Here is a 20179-nt window from a genome sequence, read left to right on the forward strand (position 1 = left end):
TCTTCAAGTAATCATAACAGGTATATAAGACCTGTAGGTGGTAAATCACAGCCCCACCAGGAGCAGCCTGCTAGCTGCTCAGCCCCTCTCACCAACTGTCACTCCCGATCCTGTCACCCAGGCATTCTACACAAGGCCCACACACCAAATTTCCACTCAGAACATGCACACAGGCTGAGCAGCTAGGGAAAGGGTAACATAGGAGAAATACCATGACATGAGAATACCACACTATGCTTAAGAGGTCTTTGATGTTGTGTGCATTGTTGTCGATGCGTACTCTGAAAAAGGTATTTTTGGTGGATCGGATGGGTTAGTGGTGCTTGCGTCTGGCATCCTTGGTGGCTGCGTGGTTGTCTGGTGTCTGGTCTTCGTGCCACTGCTTCTAGAGTCTTCGGCAGGTTTGCTTGGAAGTCTGGAGGTCAACGTTGAACCAGATGGCTCTTGTGTCGGTGCGCCTGATAGAGGTCTTCCTGAACAGGGCATTTACTGGTGATTGCCAAAGAGCCAGAGCTGCTCCAGGGGGTCTTGGATGCCTCACAGTTGAAGGATGAGACAGCACACCACAATGGTTGAGTCCTGGAAGCAAAAGGCACGCCAAGCCATGTCTTCCCTGGGCCGGAATCAAGCAGCCTAGGACCGGTTTCTGGCTATCAGCCGTCATCAGCCAGGATAGCTTGACTCCAGTGGTCTTGGCAGTTCGGGCTGGACTGTTCCCATGAGGCACATGGTCAAGACTGATTTTTATATGGCCATGTCTGAACTAGGGTGGCTTGGTGAGCAAAATAACGATGGATTAAACCATGATTGCCATTGTGCAACATTCCGTCCATTATCTTCTGTGTTTTGCTGTTCACCCTAAGTGGGAAGGGTATGCCCTGACGTGGGTCCCGTGCTCACTACGCCACTGGAGTCAAGCTATCCTGGCTGAAGACGGCTGATAGCCAGATACCGGTCCTAGGATGCTTGATTCCGGTCCAGGAAAGACATGGCTTGGCAGTTCAGGCTGGACTGTTCCCATGAGGCACAGGGTCAACACTGATTGCATATAGCCATGTCTGAACTGGGGTGGCAGAGTGAGCTAATGAACGATGGATTAAAACCAGATCTGTGACTGGGGGTGAATGTTTTGCCATTGTGCAACATTCCGTCCATCATCTTTTGTGTTTTAAAAATATGTAGTGACCCTGTAGAACAGGGCCAGATCTAACACAAACTAATTATAAGGTCTAACCCAGTTCAAACCAATTCTTTGTATAATACCTTTTGCGCTAGGCTACCTGTTCCCAAATTGCAGTTTGCACACAACAGCGGTCTCACATGCAAAGCATGCACACATGCAAACTCACATGTACACACATGTTTACATGTAACCAGCTCGATTCTCCTTATCCTATCTGCACTGCATGCAGACTTGTCTGAAACCTTTTGCTGCGAGGCCTTTCCCCCGGTGCCAAGCTCTTTCTTGGATATTTGGGATAGTTTTCGCATAGGCCCCTCATAATATTTCAGCTATATAAGGTATCCACACTAAATGTGTTTCCTTTTTTCCAGCATCTTGAGGATTCTAAAGGTAACAAGGGTTTGTGGATTTCCCTGGAGGTGACTGAGAAATTAGGCAAAATGGACTACATTTGGGGGTTTTAGGGATAAATGGGAAAAAATGCTGAAGCAGGGAGCATATGTTATTTCCTTGCAATAAGTATCAACAAAAGGTTTGTGGTGCTACAATCAGCATCTTCCAAGCTGTCAGGAACAGGCAGAATCTTGTCAGAAAACTAACGTTTTTTTAAACAATTTTGGCATTTTACTGGAATATAGCCTAGTGTTACTATTTTACATGATTTCAACCTCTTTCCAGTTAGTGGTAGAAATGGGTGTAAGGCCAATATTGATCCTGAAAAGCTATATAATTCTAAAATGTAGACAACATTTTGAATTCAGAAAGGGGCCATTTGTGTAGATCCTTCAAGGTTTTCATTTAAAAAGGAAGAGTTGAAATAAAAGAATATTGAAATACAGTTGAAAAAAACAGCCATTTCTTCCTACATTTTCACCTGTAACTTCTAACTACGGTAGATTTTTGAAAGCCTTATACTGTTACATCCACGGGACCATTCTGGTTGAGGGGATAAATGAAGCATATAGGTTCACCAACAACCTGAGGTACCCAGAGCCAATAACTGAGTTGCACCTTGCATTGTTTTTATATTGTGTACCAGGTATACAGTAAATCATTTTTTAAAACATGAAGAGTGAACAATAGGTATTTCTGAAATGGGAACAAGACATGAAGTGTAGTAGCAGTGGTTATTTGTGCATCTTTAAATGTGTGGATACCCATACTAGCATGTGAATTAGAGGACATTTTTCGAAATAAGATGTTTGCAAACTATATTACAACGCAGAAATGCATAAAAAGTCAATTGGTAATAACACTTGTTCAACTTTTCTGTGCTCCCCTAAATCTCCCAATACAAATGGTACCTTATTGTGGGGTTAGGCCTGGTTCCTGTGACAGGAAATGGTCCAAAACCCAACATGGGCACATCACATTTTCCACTGAAAACTGACCCATTTTTTACAATGTGCCTAGCTGTGGATTTGGGACTCTAGCTCAGCGGGCACCTAGGGAAAACTAGCAAACCTGTAAAATGTTTTAAAACTCTGGGGCAGATTTACAATAACAGGTGCATCCCTGCATATCAGCATGGATGCACCAGTTATTGTGCACCACGGCTCTGCAACCATGGATGCGCCGCATTTACAATGTGGCACATCATGGGGCAAAAACGACACAGATGCATGACACATCTGTGCCGTAAAAGCGGCGCATTGCTGGAGTTGTGTCGCAAGCACGACACAGCTCCAGCAATGCTCTGGGTTGCCCTGTCTTTACAATGCTGCATCAATCCTTACACCTGCTTCAAGCAGGCACAGGGTTTTGACGCAGCATGGGATCAAAAGTGACTGAGTGAAATCTTGTAGATTTCACTCAGCCACTTTTGGAAGGCGTCCCTGCGCCGGAACGCCCCTCCCTGCTACTTCTGGCGCAGGGCTTTACACCGTGACTCATCTTCCAGATGCGTCATGTTGTAAATACCCCGAAGCAATGCGCATCTTTTGCGTCGCTGCTGTGTCACAAAAGTGACGCAATGGCAGCTTAAAAGAGGTGCAAGGGGCTTGTATATCTGCACCTATATATGCAGGGTAATCCTGGATGGGGTGAATTTTATGGCGGCTCTCCTGAGGTTCTCTTACCAAGAATCCCTTACAAACATCAAACATTGTAAAAAAAACATTGTCCTTACATTTCTGTGATGGAAAGTTCTGGAATCTGCAGGGAGCCACAAACTTCACCAACCCAGCATTCCCCCAAGTCTGACGATAAAAAGGTACCTCCCTTGTGTGGGTAGGCCTGGTGCCCCCATCAGGAAAAAGAACAAAATGGAACTTGGACAACTCTCATTTTTCTGGGGGGAAAACTGACCCTTTTTTTGCAATGTGTTTAGCTGTAGATTTTGGGCAACAGATCAGCTGGCACCTATGGATACCTAGCACACCTATGCATTTTTTAAACTAGGCACATATGGGAATCCATGATGGGATAATTTGTGTGGCTCCCAGCTGGTTCTGTGTCCCAGTTTCCCTTGCAAACCTTAAACTTTGCAAAAAACACATTTTCCACGTATTTCGGTGCTGAAAAGTTCTAGAATCTGCAGGGAGGCACAAATTTCACACATCCAGCATTGCCCCAAGTCTGATGATAAAAATCATCCCTCACCTCTGTGGGTAGGCCTAGTGCCCACGCAGGAAATGGAGCAAAATGCTGCATGGAAACATCACATTCTTCCAGGGAATAAACGGACCCTTTTTTGCAATGTGCCTACGTGTGAAGTTTGGGACCTAGCTCAGCTAGTCTTGTACATTTTTTAAAACTGGACACCCAGGGGAATCCAGGATGGGGTGACTTGCCTGGCTATCACTGGGTTCTGTTACTCAAAATCTCCTGCAAAGCTCAAACTTTGTAAAAAAACACATTTTTCTCATATTTTTGTGATGGAAAGTTCTGGAATCTACAGGAGCCACAAACGTCACCTACCCAACATTCCCTCAAGTCTGGCGATTAGAATGGTACCTCACTTGTGTGGGTAGGACTAGTGCCTATAATAGGAAATGGCCCAAAACGTATTGGGGGTACAACAAACTTATTTATCCTAAAACAACCTGGGAGTCACCTGCTTCTTTGACCCGGTCTTGATGCCCATCTAGGGAAACCAACCACACCCAGATATTTCTGAGAAGTAGGCACCCCAGGGAGTACAGGGAGACAAAAATTGCATGGATCCCCCAATGTTTTCTTTCACATAATCTCCTGTAAACTTTACATTTAGCTTGAAAAATTCACATCTTCCACACATTTCTGTGTGCTGTAGTTGTGGGATCACCAGGCCAACATAAATTTCCTACCACCCAGCATTCCCCCGGGTTTGTTGATGAAAATTTTATCTCACTTGTGTGTGTGGTCCATGTACCTGCAACAGGTAAGGCCCAAAAGGTATTAGGGAGACATCAAAATTATGCATCACAAAAGTACCTGGTTTTGCACAGTGAGCACCTGAAATTTGGTCCTGGGCTAGGCAGCTATCTAGGCAAATCTACCAAACCCAGACATTTCTGAAAACTAGACACCTAGACACCCGGGTGGGTCCAAGGTGATGTGACTTGCATCGATGCCCCAATATTTTCCTACACAGAATCCTATGCAAACCTCAAATTTAACTAAACAAAATCACATTTTCCATACATTTCTGTCTGGGATAACTAATCCAGCACATATTTCCTGTCACCCATTGTAACCCCTTGTCACCCGATAAAAATGACACCTCACTTGTTTGCGTGTCCAATTCAGAATTGCCTAAAAATATATATAAGAATAATAGTGCTTAGATTGTGCTGTGCTCTGCCCTCAATGTCTATGTTTTTGGTCTTTCCCATTGGCAGGTCCTTGGCCCACCCACACAAGTGTGGTATAATTTTCCTTGTCTCACTGTAAAAACACATGTTAAAAAAAAGAAGTCAATTGCAAAAAACCTGGAACCAGTTTGCTACAGACTCTGCTTCCAGCTGAAACTATAGAAGATCACCATTGCTCATGGGTACTCCTGCATTGCCAGCGATAACAAGTATCAATGGGTTCTTAACAGACATCAGTCAACAGATGTCTGATGCTGGCCTTACTACACCAGGACCACTGTCCTAACTCAACCACCAGGAAACCTGGCACCATAGGGAATCCAACTGCACTAAAACGATCTCCTGGTTCCATGTCATATGCATTCAGGACACCAAGGCACAGATTTGAAAAGAAGTTGTGTCAATTTGTACTACTTCTTTAATGCAGACTGGAATGAAAGTGTTAGGTTGGGATGTGCAATCCAAAGCAACTCATGATTTTCGTTGATTTGTAAGCAAAAAGCAATGCAACTCTGTGCAGTGCACTACCCTGCATTACTTTACATCAAACGGGTGTTCCATGGGCGGTGCATGGGTGTTCTTGTGCAACTACTGACAGGTTTTGATGCAAATCTCTAGCTACAAAGCATGGTGGACCGAGATTAATGTCAACATTGTTCTGCTCCCTGAGGGAGGCACAACTGACTATTACTGACTATGCAAACGCTGCCCAGGCCTAACTAAAATACCTAGTGAGAATGTAAGAGAAGCATTTCAACAGTCACTCATACAGATAGGCAGAATGTATATCTACCTAGTGCTAATGGAGGCAGCTGCATAAACACTTAAATAACCCAATATTGACTAACACACCAAGGAAAGACTGCATGGAGCCCCGTACAGATATATTTACAGCAGTATACATGTCACCAAGAAAAGGAGTTGGTTACTAACAAACTTACATAGACATGCAATCACTGTCCCAGATAGTAAGTAAGACAGTGAATGCTAAAGAACTGAGTCTTTCCAGTCTTACATGTGGAGATGTAACCCACGCATTATGTCTTGGGCCTACTAAACTTGTGCCTAAGAATGCAGTGTTACTGCCAAGGCTGGCTTGTCACCTAAAACTCCTGCACAAGGTGTAAACTGTCATTTGGCATGTGTAACTAACTACTAAGGTCCCCTGTAACATAGCCATAGTGTGCAGTGCTGTGTGCTTGAAAGGTAACACATGTACTCTTGAGTGAGCTATATGCACTTCTAGACATCCATGTGCCCAAATATACATTCACCCTGTCATTCAGGCTTTCATCTGATGTAAATAAGTTGAAAAGCAGACAGATCCTAAAACTCCATTTGGGACTGTGACAGAAAGACCTAAATATTCACTCACATGAACCCACAGATCTGTTATGTATCTAGCGCTAGTTGAGGCAGTTGCATACAAATTTAATTAAATCATTCCTCTCTCACACACCCAGGTTGACAATCCTTGCAGCCCCTTAGAGACCCATTTAAGTAAGAGTGCATGCCACACACAGTCATTTACCAAGACACGTACATATAAATGCAATCTGAGCCCCAGATGGCAACGGATACATTCATTTGGATATCTGGTAAAGAACTGAAACTTGAAATTCCACCATTCAGAGAACTAGGCTAAGCATCATGCCTTGGGATTGCTATATTTGATCCATCCGTGCAGGTGTATTACTTGGCCAACTTTCATATTTAATAGTCCTATAAAAAGTAGAAACTGTTCTTTTACCAGGTATAACACACCGGAGAGGTAGGCTGGAGCTAGATCATGAGGTAGGGTGCTATTTGCTCAAAAGGTAACACTTGTCCTCTCAAGTTTCAGTGAGCTGCATCCACTCATACAGACCCGTGTGCCCATTTACACATCCGCTTTGCCACACAGGTAAGCCCCTGAACATTCACCCAGACTGACAGGCAGAGCCAATGTCTATCTAGTGCAAATGGAGACAGTTGGTCACACATTTAAATGACCTAATACTCATGAACATAGCCAGGGGCAATCCATGCTACCCTTTGCAAAGACAAGCAGTCATTTCGGGAAACATCCTTTACAACGCAACTTTTACCACGCAGTGCCTTTACGACGCAACTATTACAACGCATGTCATTACAACCCATAGCGCTGGGGGGCGCTCTAGGATAGGGAATAGATTTAATTTACTATCCAACACCTTCCCTACTATCCATGGGGACTGGAGTTGGAATAGTAAATTAAACTATTCACTATCCAGCACCCGTAAGCGCTATGGGCATGCGTTGTAAAAACTGCGTTGTAAAGGCATGCGTGGTAAAAGCATGCGTTGTAATATCATACATCCGTCATTTCCTATCAAATTTACATAGACACGCGATCACAGCCCTAGAGAGAAACTGACACACTCATTCAGATACGTGCTAAATAACGGGCACCTTCAATACTACTATCCGGAACATTACCCTTAATTCCTGGAAATGATATAGTCTCAGCCTCAGTGAGCACCATCTAAATATTTACTCCCACACACGCACACACGCGCACACACACACAAACACACACTTCCTAACTGTGGGAAATGAACTCCGCTCCGCTAGTGGAGGTTACGAGATTTGCTAACTACGCATTAAATTGTTGTTCCAAAGTCACCCTGTTCCCTGGGCACATCCTAACTTTTTGCTGACTGATACTGGTGGTAACTGAGTCTGACTGACCCTGGGCTCTGCCTGACCAGGCCCAGGCCCAGTGCTATGCTGAAAGAGACACATTTAAAATACAGTTACTTTCATACACTAAGGTACACTATGGTATTGGATACCCCACTAATTAATAGGGCAGGGCATTAAAACTACCTAGAAGTCCCTAGCCCACAATAGGAAATGGCAGTTTAGAGGCCAACAGCTTTTTCTGCGCTTGCATGTGTGCACTGCTGAAGCCTGAGCTTAGTTTAAAAGTATCCCTGTGTGGCAGGACTGCATTTAAAAAGTATATTGCGCCAAAACCCAAATTTGGGGCACTTAAAAATGTATAACCTACAATGTTGTGGCATATTAGGAACCTCCAGGGTCACCCCTAGGTGTTCCAAGGGTGTGGGGCCAGGTATTCATAAGGTGGAACCTTATAAAATGAGTTTTATATCCCACATTGTGATAATATCCTGCCCAAATTCGAATTTGATGCTAGGAAAACTGTGGAGGGAAGAGCTGCAATATTTTTACAGATTCAGAGCCCCTAAAGTCTCCCCTAGGTGTCCCACTGGGTGGGGGTCCTGTAGATATAAATGAAGTACTTATAAAATATGTTTGTATAAGCCCTTGTGCTGGAAAAATGGCTCAAGTCATTTTTCCAAAAAGGGGGAGGGATCGCACACTACTCACACACCGGCGGTGTCGCCCCTAAGGACTCTGGTTACTGTAGTTATGTGTTCCGCGATGCATCATCTTTCGATCTTCTGCTGTCTTCGCTGTCTTCGCCAGCCCTGGACACGTGTTTCGGGGTATCACCCCTCATCAGCAGGGATAGGCCATGTTCTGGGGTTGCCGATGGCTGCCAAATATCTGCCAGGTATAGTACCACTCAGGCGCGTAGGTGCGGGGTCCAAGGCTAGTCAGCCGGCGGCTCAAGGGAGCTTAATGTTACAAAAAGGGGGTGGGGTCGCACACTACTCACACACCGGTGGTGTCGCCCCTAAGGACTCTGGTTACTGTAGTGATGTGTTCCGCGATGCCTCATCTTTCGATCTTCTGATGTCTTCGCTGTCTTCGCCATCCCTGGACACGTGTTTCGGGGTATCACCCCTCATCAGCAGGGATAGGCCATGTTTAGGGGTTGCCGATGGCTGCCAAATATCTGCCAGGTATAGTACCACTCAGGCGCGTAGGTGCGGGGTCCCAGGCTCGTAAGCCGGCGGCTCAAGGGAGCTTAATGTTACAAAAAGGGGGTGGGGTCGCACACTACTCACACACCGGTGGTGTCGCCCCTAAGGACTCTGGTTACTGTAGTTATGTGTTCCGCGATGCATCATCTTTCGATCTTATGCTGTCTTCGCTGTCTTCGCCATCCCTGGACACGTGTTTCGGGGTATCACCCCTCATCAGCAGGGATAGGCCATGTTCTGGGGTTGCCGATGGTTGCCAAATATCTGCCAGGTATAGTACCACTCAGGCGCGTAGGTGCGGGGTCCCAGGCTCGTCAGCCGGCGGCTCAAGGGAGCTTAATGTTACAAAAAGGGGGTGGGGTCACACACTACTCACACACCGGCGGTGTCGCCCCTAAGGACTCTGGTTACTGTAGTTATGTGTTCCGCGATGCATCATCTTTCGATCTTCTGCTGTCTTCGCCATCCCTGGACACGTGTTTCGGGGTATCACCCCTCATCAGCAGGGATAGGCCATGTTCTGGGGTTGCCGATGGCTGCCAAATATCTGCCAGGTATAGTACCACTCAGGCGCGTAGGTGCGGGGTCCCAGGCTCGTCAGCCGGCGGCTCAAGGGAGCTTAATGTTACAAAAGGGGTGGGATCGCACACTACTCACACACCGGCGGTGTCGCCCCTAAGAACTCTGGTTACTGTAGTTATGTGTTCTGCGATGCATCATCTTTCGATCTTCTGCTGTCTTCGCCATCCCTGGACACGTGTTTCGGGGTATCACCCCTCATCAGCAGGGATAGGCCATGTTCTTGGGTTGCCGATGGCTGCCAAATATCTGCCAGGTATAGTACCACTCAGGCGCGTAGGTGCGGGGTCCCAGGCTCGTCAGCCGGTGGCTCAAGGGAGCTTAATGTTACAAAAAGGGGGTGGGGTCTCACACTACTCACACACCGGCGGTGTCGCCCCTAAGGACTCTGGTTACTGTAGTTATGTGTTCCACGATGCATCATCTTTCGATCTTCTGCTGTCTTCGCTGTCTTCGCCATCCCTGGACACGTGTTTCGGGGTATCACCCCTCATCAGCAGGGATAGGCCATGTTCTGGGGTTGCCGATGGCTGCCAAATATCTGCCAGGTATAGTACCACTCAGGCGCGTAGGTGCGGGATCCCAGGCTCGTCAGCCCACTGCTCACGGGAGCTTTAAAGTTACAAATGGGGGTGGGGTCGCACATTACTCACACACCGGCGGTGTCGCCCCTAAGGACTCTGGTCATTGTAGTAAAGTGTTCGCGATGCATCATCTTTCGATCTTCTGCTATCTTCGCTGCCTTCGCCATCCCTGTACACGTGTTTCGGGGTATTACCCTTCATCAGCAGGGATAGGCCGTGTACTGGGGTTGCCGATGGCTGCCAATATCTGCCAGGTATAGTACCACTCAGGCGCGCAGGTGCGGGATCCAAGGCGAACACTTTACTACAATGACCAGAGTCCTTAGGGGCGACACCGCCGGTGTGTGAGTAGTGTGCGACCCCACCCCCATTTGTAACTTTAAAGCTCCCGTGAGCAGTGGGCTGACGAGCCTGGAATCCCGCACCTACGCGCCTGAGTGGTACTATACCTGGCAGATATTGGCAGCCATCGGCAACCCCAGTACACGGCCTATCCCTGCTGATGAGGGGTAATACCCCGAAACACGTGTCCAGGGATGGCGAAGACAGCGAAGATAGCAGAAGATCGAAAGATGATGCATCGCGAACACTTTACTACAATGACCAGAGTCCTTAGGGGCGACACCGCCGGTGTGTGAGTAGTGTGCGACCCCACCCCCATTTGTAAGTCATTTTTCCTATTGCAAATCCCATGCCACATAGATTAACATGGAAGGAAGTTATTAACTAATAACTCCTGATAGGAGAATAATATAACTTTCATTCAAAGACTTCCCAGAACGGTAGTGAGGAGTCCAACAATATCATATTGTTGATTTCTTCCTAAAATGTACAGACAAGAAGTTATAAGACTTTCTTTTTTGTAAGTCCTGATTCAGCCTTCCAGTGGTCTGTCCTGATTGGTCAGGGTTAAGTGGACTAGCCAGGCTTCCTTGAAGAAGTAATAAAGAGCCCCTTGGGTTAACCAGCACTGCTAGGAGGGCAGTGTGCAGCTACGAAGGAATGCCATAGCAGGGGGAGGAGTTCTAAACCATGGTCTTCAAAGACAAGAGGAGGCCTCAGTGTCATTTACAACTTCACTCTTTTGACCCTAACGCCGGAGCTGGGTTTATGGAAGGAATGCACAGCTGTAAGGGGGAGAGTCTATGGAAAGTAGTCATCCTAGGTGTGTGTTTAGTCAGCACTTACCTCTCTGCTGGAAAATCAGTCATTATGAATTTGGAACATTTGATGAACTCTAGGACAAAATAATGTCACACTATACAGGATGTGGTCATATCCTTTGGGAGTGACCTCCTGTTTGACCCAGAGAACTTGGAATGAGTATCTGAGAGGGGCAGAGACTCTCAGATATGCTGCTTGAAACTTAGGATAATCAGAAGTGTTTGCACAGAAGATTTTGATGTGCATTTCCAAAGGCCAGGACTCTGAGACTGCACATTTTTGCACCACTTGAAACTACAGTCCTTTGGATCAAACCTGCTTCAAAAGGATTAAAGAGTGGACTCCCTGCAAGCTAAAACTTAACAGAGCTCACCTGGACATCACCACAAAGAATCCCCAGCCTGGAGTGCTACCAGTGGATTTAAAAGGGTTTTGGTTAAGTGGATTGCGGAATTGAAGTCTCACACTTTCAAGGACCCTCTTGATTCCAGATCCATGGATTCTGTGTTGGATACTTTGGGACCCACAAGAAAAACCTCAGGAAGGAGTTCTAACTGGACCCAGCCTGCTGGAGGAGCCTGCACAAGACTGGTGAGAAATGCTCCAGAATAATTGCTAAAGGTGTGTCCCTGACAGAGAAAACAAAATGACTAAAAGGGGCACTGTTGGTTTCTAAGCACTAGAAAGTGACTAATCTTTCAAAATTCATATCTCTGGTTCCCTACAGTGGATTTACCTTGTTTTGGTTTCAATGAAAAGATAAAAAATATTTCCTATTTTTATAATTTGGTGTTGGATTCCTATTTTGTGTTGTGTCGTAATAATTTGCTGAATTGGTGTTTTTAGATGCTTTACATACCTGTCCATGAAGTCAAGCCACGCTACCAAGGGTTGACCATAGGAATAATTTTCTAAGACCTATTCTGAGCCCTATAATGTGTTAGTGGCATTATTGCCAGTGGCAGACCTACATTTTCTCCTACCAATAATCCACTTTGCATCAATTGAAAACACGGAATTCATGCAAAAACTTTGACTCCTCCACATAGCGGAGTTAGCTACTGCACCCAAAACCCTTTGATAAAACAACTTTACCTTTACATGCTGAACATAATATAACCAATTCACAAAAGTGAGCTTTGAAAAATGTCAGGCAATGATAGAGGTGATTATTTGGGGATCCCCTTACCTATCGGGAGGACCAAGCAGATGCCTTAAACACAAAGAGCATAACATGCTGAACGATTCGGTGGTGGTCCCATCCTCCTAGGACCACCCCATGCAAAGTTATGGGCAAAAATACAATGACAACCAAAGGCACAGTAAAGCATTACGGGGAAGGATTCTAGAGTGCATTGAAAATTATAGTATCAGCTCTCAGCTAAGCCGGGAGAGCTGCTGCCGCTTGAGGAATGTTTTGATATTGGATACTAAATATTTGCTGCACTCTTGAATCTCGTCCCGTAATGCTTTGCAGAGCCTTTGGTTGGGATTGTATTCTTGCCCATAATTGTGCTTTGGTTGGTCCTAGGAGGATGGGACCACCACCAAATCGTTCAGGACAATGGCATCTGCGTTGTTCTCTCCCAAGGTTAGGAAGGACCCCAAAATCATCACAGCTTTCACTGCTTGCTATATATTCATTTTTGTGAGATGTCTATATGCCTTTTAGCATGTAAAGATGGAGTTCTTGGTTTACCAAAGGTATGTGAGGTTTCTGCTTTATTAAATGAGATGAGATGGAACAGAGTTATAGAGCGGAGTTTCATTGAGTTTTTGTTCAACTCACCAGAATTTCACATAGTGGTGCTTCGTCAACTTCGCTAACCATTAACACACACACACAAGTGACACATGAGGCACACCAAAAAAAAGACTCCACACAATGTTATATGAAAATATCACTTATATTGTATACAAAACACATTCAACTACAATCAGATACATTACTTTGCCAACAGGGGGATTATCATAACGTCATAAAACATTTTACAACTAGGCAATGGTCATAACAGCATAGGTGGTGCATTAGGGTAAATATTGATACTCAGTCCTGGCGGCCCAGAGAGGCTTCCTCCAAGCAAGTGGAGTGCAAACAATGGCCCACAAGCACCAGAGTTGTGTAAAATAAAGGGACAGCATCAATGACATGCAAGCTCCAGAACTTTCAGAGACAGGGAGGGCTGGACTACCTAGTCCCTGGAGAACAACTGGACTGGCAAAACACATGGAACAGGCAGTGGGCCAGAGCATCAGGGCCATTGGAAACAAAGTGACAGTCCTTCTCAGAGCCTCACAGTCCAACACAAGCAAGGGAGTCTAATGGCGGTTCCTCCTGGCAGCATCACCGTTCCTTCTGGCAAGGTGCAGTCTGTAGAGCCAACAGTGGCTGGTTACAAGTCCCACACATCATCTAAAAATCAAGAGTTCACAGGCCCCTGTACTGATACCCATAACATGTTTTTCTGGGGGCACATCAAACAACTTCTTGAAGTGCACAAGATCCCCCTTGAATCACCGTCCCGGCTCCAGATGAACTACTGGGGAACGGAGACAGCATTCTGAAAGGCAAGCACATCCTTTTTAAGGTGCAGGTGACAATGCCTCCCACCAGTCTAAATGTAGTCCAGGCCTATTCAGCCCACCTATGAGTCACTTAGGAAAGACAGGACATACTTAAACTCCCATGGTGACTCTATACAAGTAAAGTACATTGCCTTCTGCTGTCAGTCTAAACCAGGCGATGAACACAACCAGACAGGGCACAAAGAATCATAAGCACAAAGGAATTCCCACATTCTAAAATAGTTATAACAAATCTGCTTTCACCAATAAGCAGGATTTATTACAACTATTCCAAACATATCTAGCATGACCACGCTACCCCTTTCATATCAGAAATTACCACTGAAGCACATATCCGGGAACTCCCAATGCAAACCTGTGAGAAGAGCAGTCTCACAGCAGTGAGGCATCAATAGGTTGTTTGTCAGCACCAGGACCAGTCCCACAACAAAGGTACATGTCCTACCTTTTACCTACTTTACACACTTCCCATAGGGGTAACTAGGGCCTACCTTGGGAATTATCTAAACATAGAAAAGGAAGATCTTCTCATGTGTCAACCACTTTAAATACCACATCAACATGGCCAGCGAGGCGACGCCCTGGGAGGTATACGGCGCCTAACTTGACGACCGAGGGACACTTTGGCAGGTGGAGTGGCACCGGACACTGAACTTAGCGGTGCGGCGTTGCATCATAGCGTTGCGGTCCCGGAGCGGGAACCAGCACTCGGAGGCCCGTGTTCCTCGGGAGAGCTGTGGTGGCGTTACGGCTGTGGTGACGGGGGCCTCGAAGGCCGCAGTTGCCGGTGTGATGAAACCGAAATCGCAGCCTGAAAGCGAGAATGGACGAGACGATAGCCAGGAAGCTCATGGGCGCCCTGCAGAATCTGCACAGGAGCAGCGGCTTAATAAATGCCTCAACGGTATCCTGGACGCAATAGCGTCGACGAAAGAGTCGTTGCATCAGGATATCGCACAGGTGGCGACGGGGCTGGGGCTCCTGAAGGCGGACCATGCCAAATTGGTGGACAGGGTTAAAGAAACCGAGCTAGTCCTTCAAGACCTGAAACCGGCAGTGGTCACGGCGGAACATAAGCTGAATGATGTGCTGAGCCTCCTGGCGGCCCTGGAGCGGAAGGCCGAGGACTCCGAAAGCCGCAATCGGCGCAATAACGTCCGAGTGGTGGGTCTGCTGGAAAAGTCCGAAGGAGGGGATATGGTTGCATTTCTAGAGAACTGGTTCAGGACTGTGGTTGCCCCAGAGGGCCTTTCCCCCATCTTCACCCTGGAGAGGGCGCATAGGGTGAAGAAGCAGCCTTTACAGGGTCGTCCCCCCCGGCCGGTGGTGGCCAGAGTGTTACACTTTAAAGACAGAGATCTGCTGATTCAGAGGGCTCGTTCAGCGGGTCCTTTCCAAGTGGAGAATAGCATGGTCACGATATTCCCGGACTACGCTCAGGACATTCATCGGTGAAGAAGGAGCTTAGAGATGAAGGGATCCAATATTCTCTGCTCTTCCCAGCCAAATTGAGGATCATCATGGACGGATCTACGCATTTTTTCCTGACGCCAAAGGAGGCCTGGCCATGGCTTGAATCATATAGAGCTGGCACGGCCCGAGAGGTAGGGAAGAGTGGGGAAGGCCGAAGCCGGTGCAGGTGCGCAAATCGCAGCGACTCCGCAAGCGGAACAGGGCTCTGCTGAAGAAACAATCTGACCAGATGGCCGCCGACAAGAGGGGAGCCCTGGCGGCGACAGTGGTGATCACAGGCTCCCAGAAAAGTGGGTCAGCAATGGGGTCGGACTCTGAGGAAGCGGAGGAGAAATCGGGCCCAGAACTTTCCGATGTGGACAGTGCCAGAGGCCCTGTGGTCACACCCCAAACGGCGGACGAAATCATGGGTGACTAACCCCTTTGGGGCTATATCTTCTGGGAACCGGCCCTGATGGAACGGGTGTCTCAGGTACACAAGGGAACTGAACTTAAGGTGACGCACTTTCGTATGGGGTCTAGGGCTAGGAGTGAAGGCGGCGCATGCCGCCCGTTGGCCCAAACCCACCCTTTTATTGCCCTTAAGGCCTTCTGTGGTGGCTACCACAGTTTAGAATTGTGTGCATTGTTATGGGAGTTTGGATGGGGGCTGATGCTGTGTTATTAGGTCCTGTTCTGGGGGGGTGGGACGGGGGAGTTGTGCGGGGTGTTGTGTTTGGGGGTCAGTGCTGTTTTGGTGTGGGCGGAATGACTGGGGAGATGGAAGTGCTGAAGGGTGATCACAATGGGGACATCACTTGATTTGAAGTGTCTCACATGGAACGTGCGTGGTTTGCAGACTATGTCGAGACGCCATAAGGTGCATGCATACTTGGTGCGGCGCGGCATCCAGATAGCGCTGCTTCAGGAGACCCATCTTACCAAGATGGAATGCATTGCCTTGTAGAGAAGATGGCGTGGCCAAGTGTTCGGCACGGCATACTCTGCGTTTGCCAGGGGAGTCTTGGTGTGGGTGCGAGCAGGAGTCCCCTTCCAGGCTACAAACCAGGTTATAGACCCGGAGGGTCGATATGTGGTGGTGGAGGGTAGTCTGTGTGGCCGAGATGTAGTACTTTGCAGTATTTATGCCCCCAATTCGGATCAGGCCCGCTTTTTTGAGACACTGTCGGGTTCTCTGGCACATTTCCTGGCGGGACAGGTCCTTTTGGGGGGTGACTTTAACTCAATTGCGGACCCACTGCTAGATATGTCGCATCCACCATTGCATTCCTCCCCTGTTCATAGGCTAGCTATACAGAGAACGGCATGGCAGAACCAATGGGGCCTTATCGATGTACGGAGGGGACATCACCCCACTGATAGGGACTATTCCTTCTTTTCTGCACTCCACGAGCTGTATGTTCGGATCGACTCGATCCTCTGTAATGCCACAATAGCAGCCCTGATATCACACTCGGAGTATTTGACTAGGACCATATCAGATCATAACCCAAAGCTAGTACACATCAAATGGCGACGGGATAGGACGGCGGTTCCCACGTGGAGGCTGAGGCTGGAGACTCTGGAAGACCAGGGTTTTAGTGCTGACCACCGTGCGGGTATGGAGGGTTATTTTACTGAAAATGACGGAACGTCTACCACCAGGGCTATAGAATGGGATGCGTTCAAAGTGGTGGTCAGAGGACTATGCATTGGAAAGTACTCCGGTGTACGGACAACACTTCTTGCTGACGTAGACAAGGCGGAGGGGGCACTGCGGGACTTGGAGCGACGGCGACCGGAACACCCGGCTCTGCACACATGGTTATTGGAGGCGAGGGAGCGAGTGGCCGCAGAGACAGAAAGATTGAGAAGTTATGATTACCGATTATACACGACAAAAGTGCATGCAGAAGGGGACAAGGTGGGGACGCTGTTGGCAAAGTTGCCCAACCCAGTACCCAGAGGCTGTCCGATCCCGAGTGTGCGCAGTGAGTCAGGAGAGATGGTTTACTCCCAGACTGCTGTTCTTTCCCGCTTTTTGGGCTATTACACAACCCTTTACAGTAGCCGACTGGAGGCGGCGATCCCCGATATAGAGGGTTACTTGGCAGGGATTCAGCTCCCTCTGCTGGATGAGGATAGTGTTGAGGATCTGGGACGCGCGATAACGCTTCCCGAGATAAGAGGGGCAATCAAGCAGATGGCTTGGAACAAAACACCGGGTGTAGACGGCTTACCGGTGGAATTTTACGCTCAATATATTGATGTTTTGGCACCTCGACTGCTAGTGGTGTATGCCGAAACAATGGAGCTGGGATACTTACCTCAGTCAATGAGGGAAGCGCTGATAATCCCACTTTTGAAGCCGGGTAAGGAGAGCAGTGATGTGACCTCCTATAGGCCGTTGTCCATGCTAACGGTGGACAATAAAATTCTGAGTCGTATTCTGGCTACCAGACTCTTGCCTCACATGACCACACTGGTCCATACCAATCAGGCCGGGTTTATCCCGACCAGGAACACATCGACCAATATCCGCCGTCTTGTGCATGTGTTGGAGAGTTCATTAGACCCAGACCAGATGCCGGCAGTGCTGTCTATAGATATCGAAAAAGCTTTTGATAGCTTAGAATGGAGCTATCTTGACAAAGTACTGGAGAAGTACGGTTTGGGTGAACACTTTGGACGCTGAACGAAAGTCCTTTACTCCTCGGCGACAGCCAGAGTGAGGCTAGGATCGGTAATCTCCTCTGATTATCCAGTGAGGAGAGGGACGAGGCAAGGATGCTCACTTCCCCCGCTGCTATTCGCTTTGGCGATGGAACCGCTGGCGGCCCAGGCCAGAACAGGGAGGGCCTATGCTGGTGTTATGTGCGGCGGGTTCCCGCAATACATTTCACTCTATGCGGATGACTTGCTGGTGTTCCTTGAGAACACGGCGGATGCCCTGGATGGGGCGACTGAGATGCTGTCGCTTTTTGGGAGGTTATCAGGCCTTAAGGTGAACTGGAGTAAGACCTGTCTTTTTCCGTTGCGGGAGGCCATGCCCAGGCCGCTGGCCAGGGACATCATTTGGGAACACTCATGCTTCACCTATCTGGGGGTCCTCATGTACCACGGTGCTGATAATATGCTGGAAGGGCATGTAGGACACTGTACACGGGCCCTGAGGGGCTGTATGGCATTCTGGGCAACCCTTCCCCTTCGGTACGGGCAGGGCGGCGCTGCTGAAAATGGTGGCTTTGCCTCGGCTGCTATAATATTTTCGCACGCTGCCGCTGTGGATCCCACAGAGGTTCTTTAAGGAGTTACGCACCATGACGTCGGATTTTCTGTGGGGCCACGGAAGGCGTCGCGTGGCCCTTGAGACGCTCCAGAGGCCGAGAGTGGAGGGGGGACTAGAAGTGCCCAATTTTTAACTATACTACCTGGCGGCACAGCTGCAGATCCTTACCCAGAATGTAGCGAGGGAGTTTAGGGGCCCTGTCCAGACCAGAGGGGGGGAATACAGAGACATGTCCTGTCCTATATTGTCATGCAGCAGAAACACGAGTTGCGCGGTTTAACGTTGGAGGGACAGACTAATTTGCATATAGCCAGGTTCTGAACTGGGATGGTGCAGTGAGCTAAAAAGCGGTGATGGATCAAGCCCTGATCTGTTGACTGGGTAGGAGTGTTCTGATTAACTCAGATACTCTGTCCATCACCACCCCCTTTTTGAATCGTTTTGGCCACCACAAGCGTGGAAGGGTATGCTCAGATGTGAGTCCCTTGCTCACTGCACCATCAGGATTCAAGCAAGCCGGGCCGAAGACGGCTGTAATGCCAGAAACCGGTCCCCAGAAGCTTGTTTCCTTTCCAGTAAAGAATTGGCTTGGCAGTTTGGTCTGCCCTGTTCCCATGATGCACTGGGCCAGGGTCAGACTTATTTACATATAGCCAGGTTCTGAACTGGGAGGGTGCAGTGAGCTAAAAAACGGTGATGGATCAAGCCCTGATCTGTTGACTGGGTAGGAGTGTTCTGATTAACTCAGATACTCTGTCCATCACCACCCCCTTTTTGAATCGTTTTGGCCACCACAAGCGTGGAAGGGTATGCTCAGATGTGAGTCCCTTGCTCACTGCACCATCAGGATTCAAGCAAGCCGGGCCGAAGGCGGCTGTAATGCCAGAAACCGGTCCCCGGAAGCTCGTTTCCTTTCCAGTAAAGAATTGGCTTGGTAGTTTGGTTTGCCCTGTTCCCATGATGCACTGGGCCAGGGACAGACTAATTTGCATATAGCCAGGTTCTGAACTGGGATGGGGCAGTGAGCTAAAAAACGGTGATGGATCAAGCCCTGATCTGTTGACTGGGTAGGAGTGTTCTGATTAACACAGATACTCTGTGCATCACCACCCCCTTTTTGAATCACTATGTTGTCATGCAGCAGAAACACGATTTAACGTTGGAGGAACGGACTCTGCGTTTGTGTTGGAACAGAAGCCGAAGGCGGGCAGGGGTGGCCCACCCGTATGCTCCTGAAATTCCACTAGGTATGCTGACGGCGCTGCCGCATGGTGGGGACTGGTCCACGCTCCTGGAGTAGGAGGATCTGGGACTTCACATGGTGGGTGACCTTTATGCCGATGGCGAACTACTACCATTCCGGATGGTGCAGGAACTTTTTGGCATCCCGGATGGTGGTGTTCTCCTCCATGCGGCTGTGACAACGGCAATACGCAAACACTGGAAAACGGGACAGGCAAAACCCAGCACGACCATGGCCTGCCAATATGTGGTAATGGCGGCGGGCACATTCAAGGCGGTCACTTGCCTCCATTCCCGGATGTTGACCGAGGGCCTAGAACCACTTACGGTACTGAAAATTAAATGGGAGGAGAGCATAGGAAAACCCTTACCGGATGCGACCTGGGGCCACATACTACAAAGGACTTGGAAGGGGAGCAGAAATGCCCGGTTTC

Source organism: Lissotriton helveticus, chromosome 4_2, assembly GCF_964261635.1.
Source record: "Lissotriton helveticus chromosome 4_2, aLisHel1.1, whole genome shotgun sequence".
Lineage (NCBI taxonomy): Eukaryota > Metazoa > Chordata > Amphibia > Caudata > Salamandridae > Lissotriton > Lissotriton helveticus.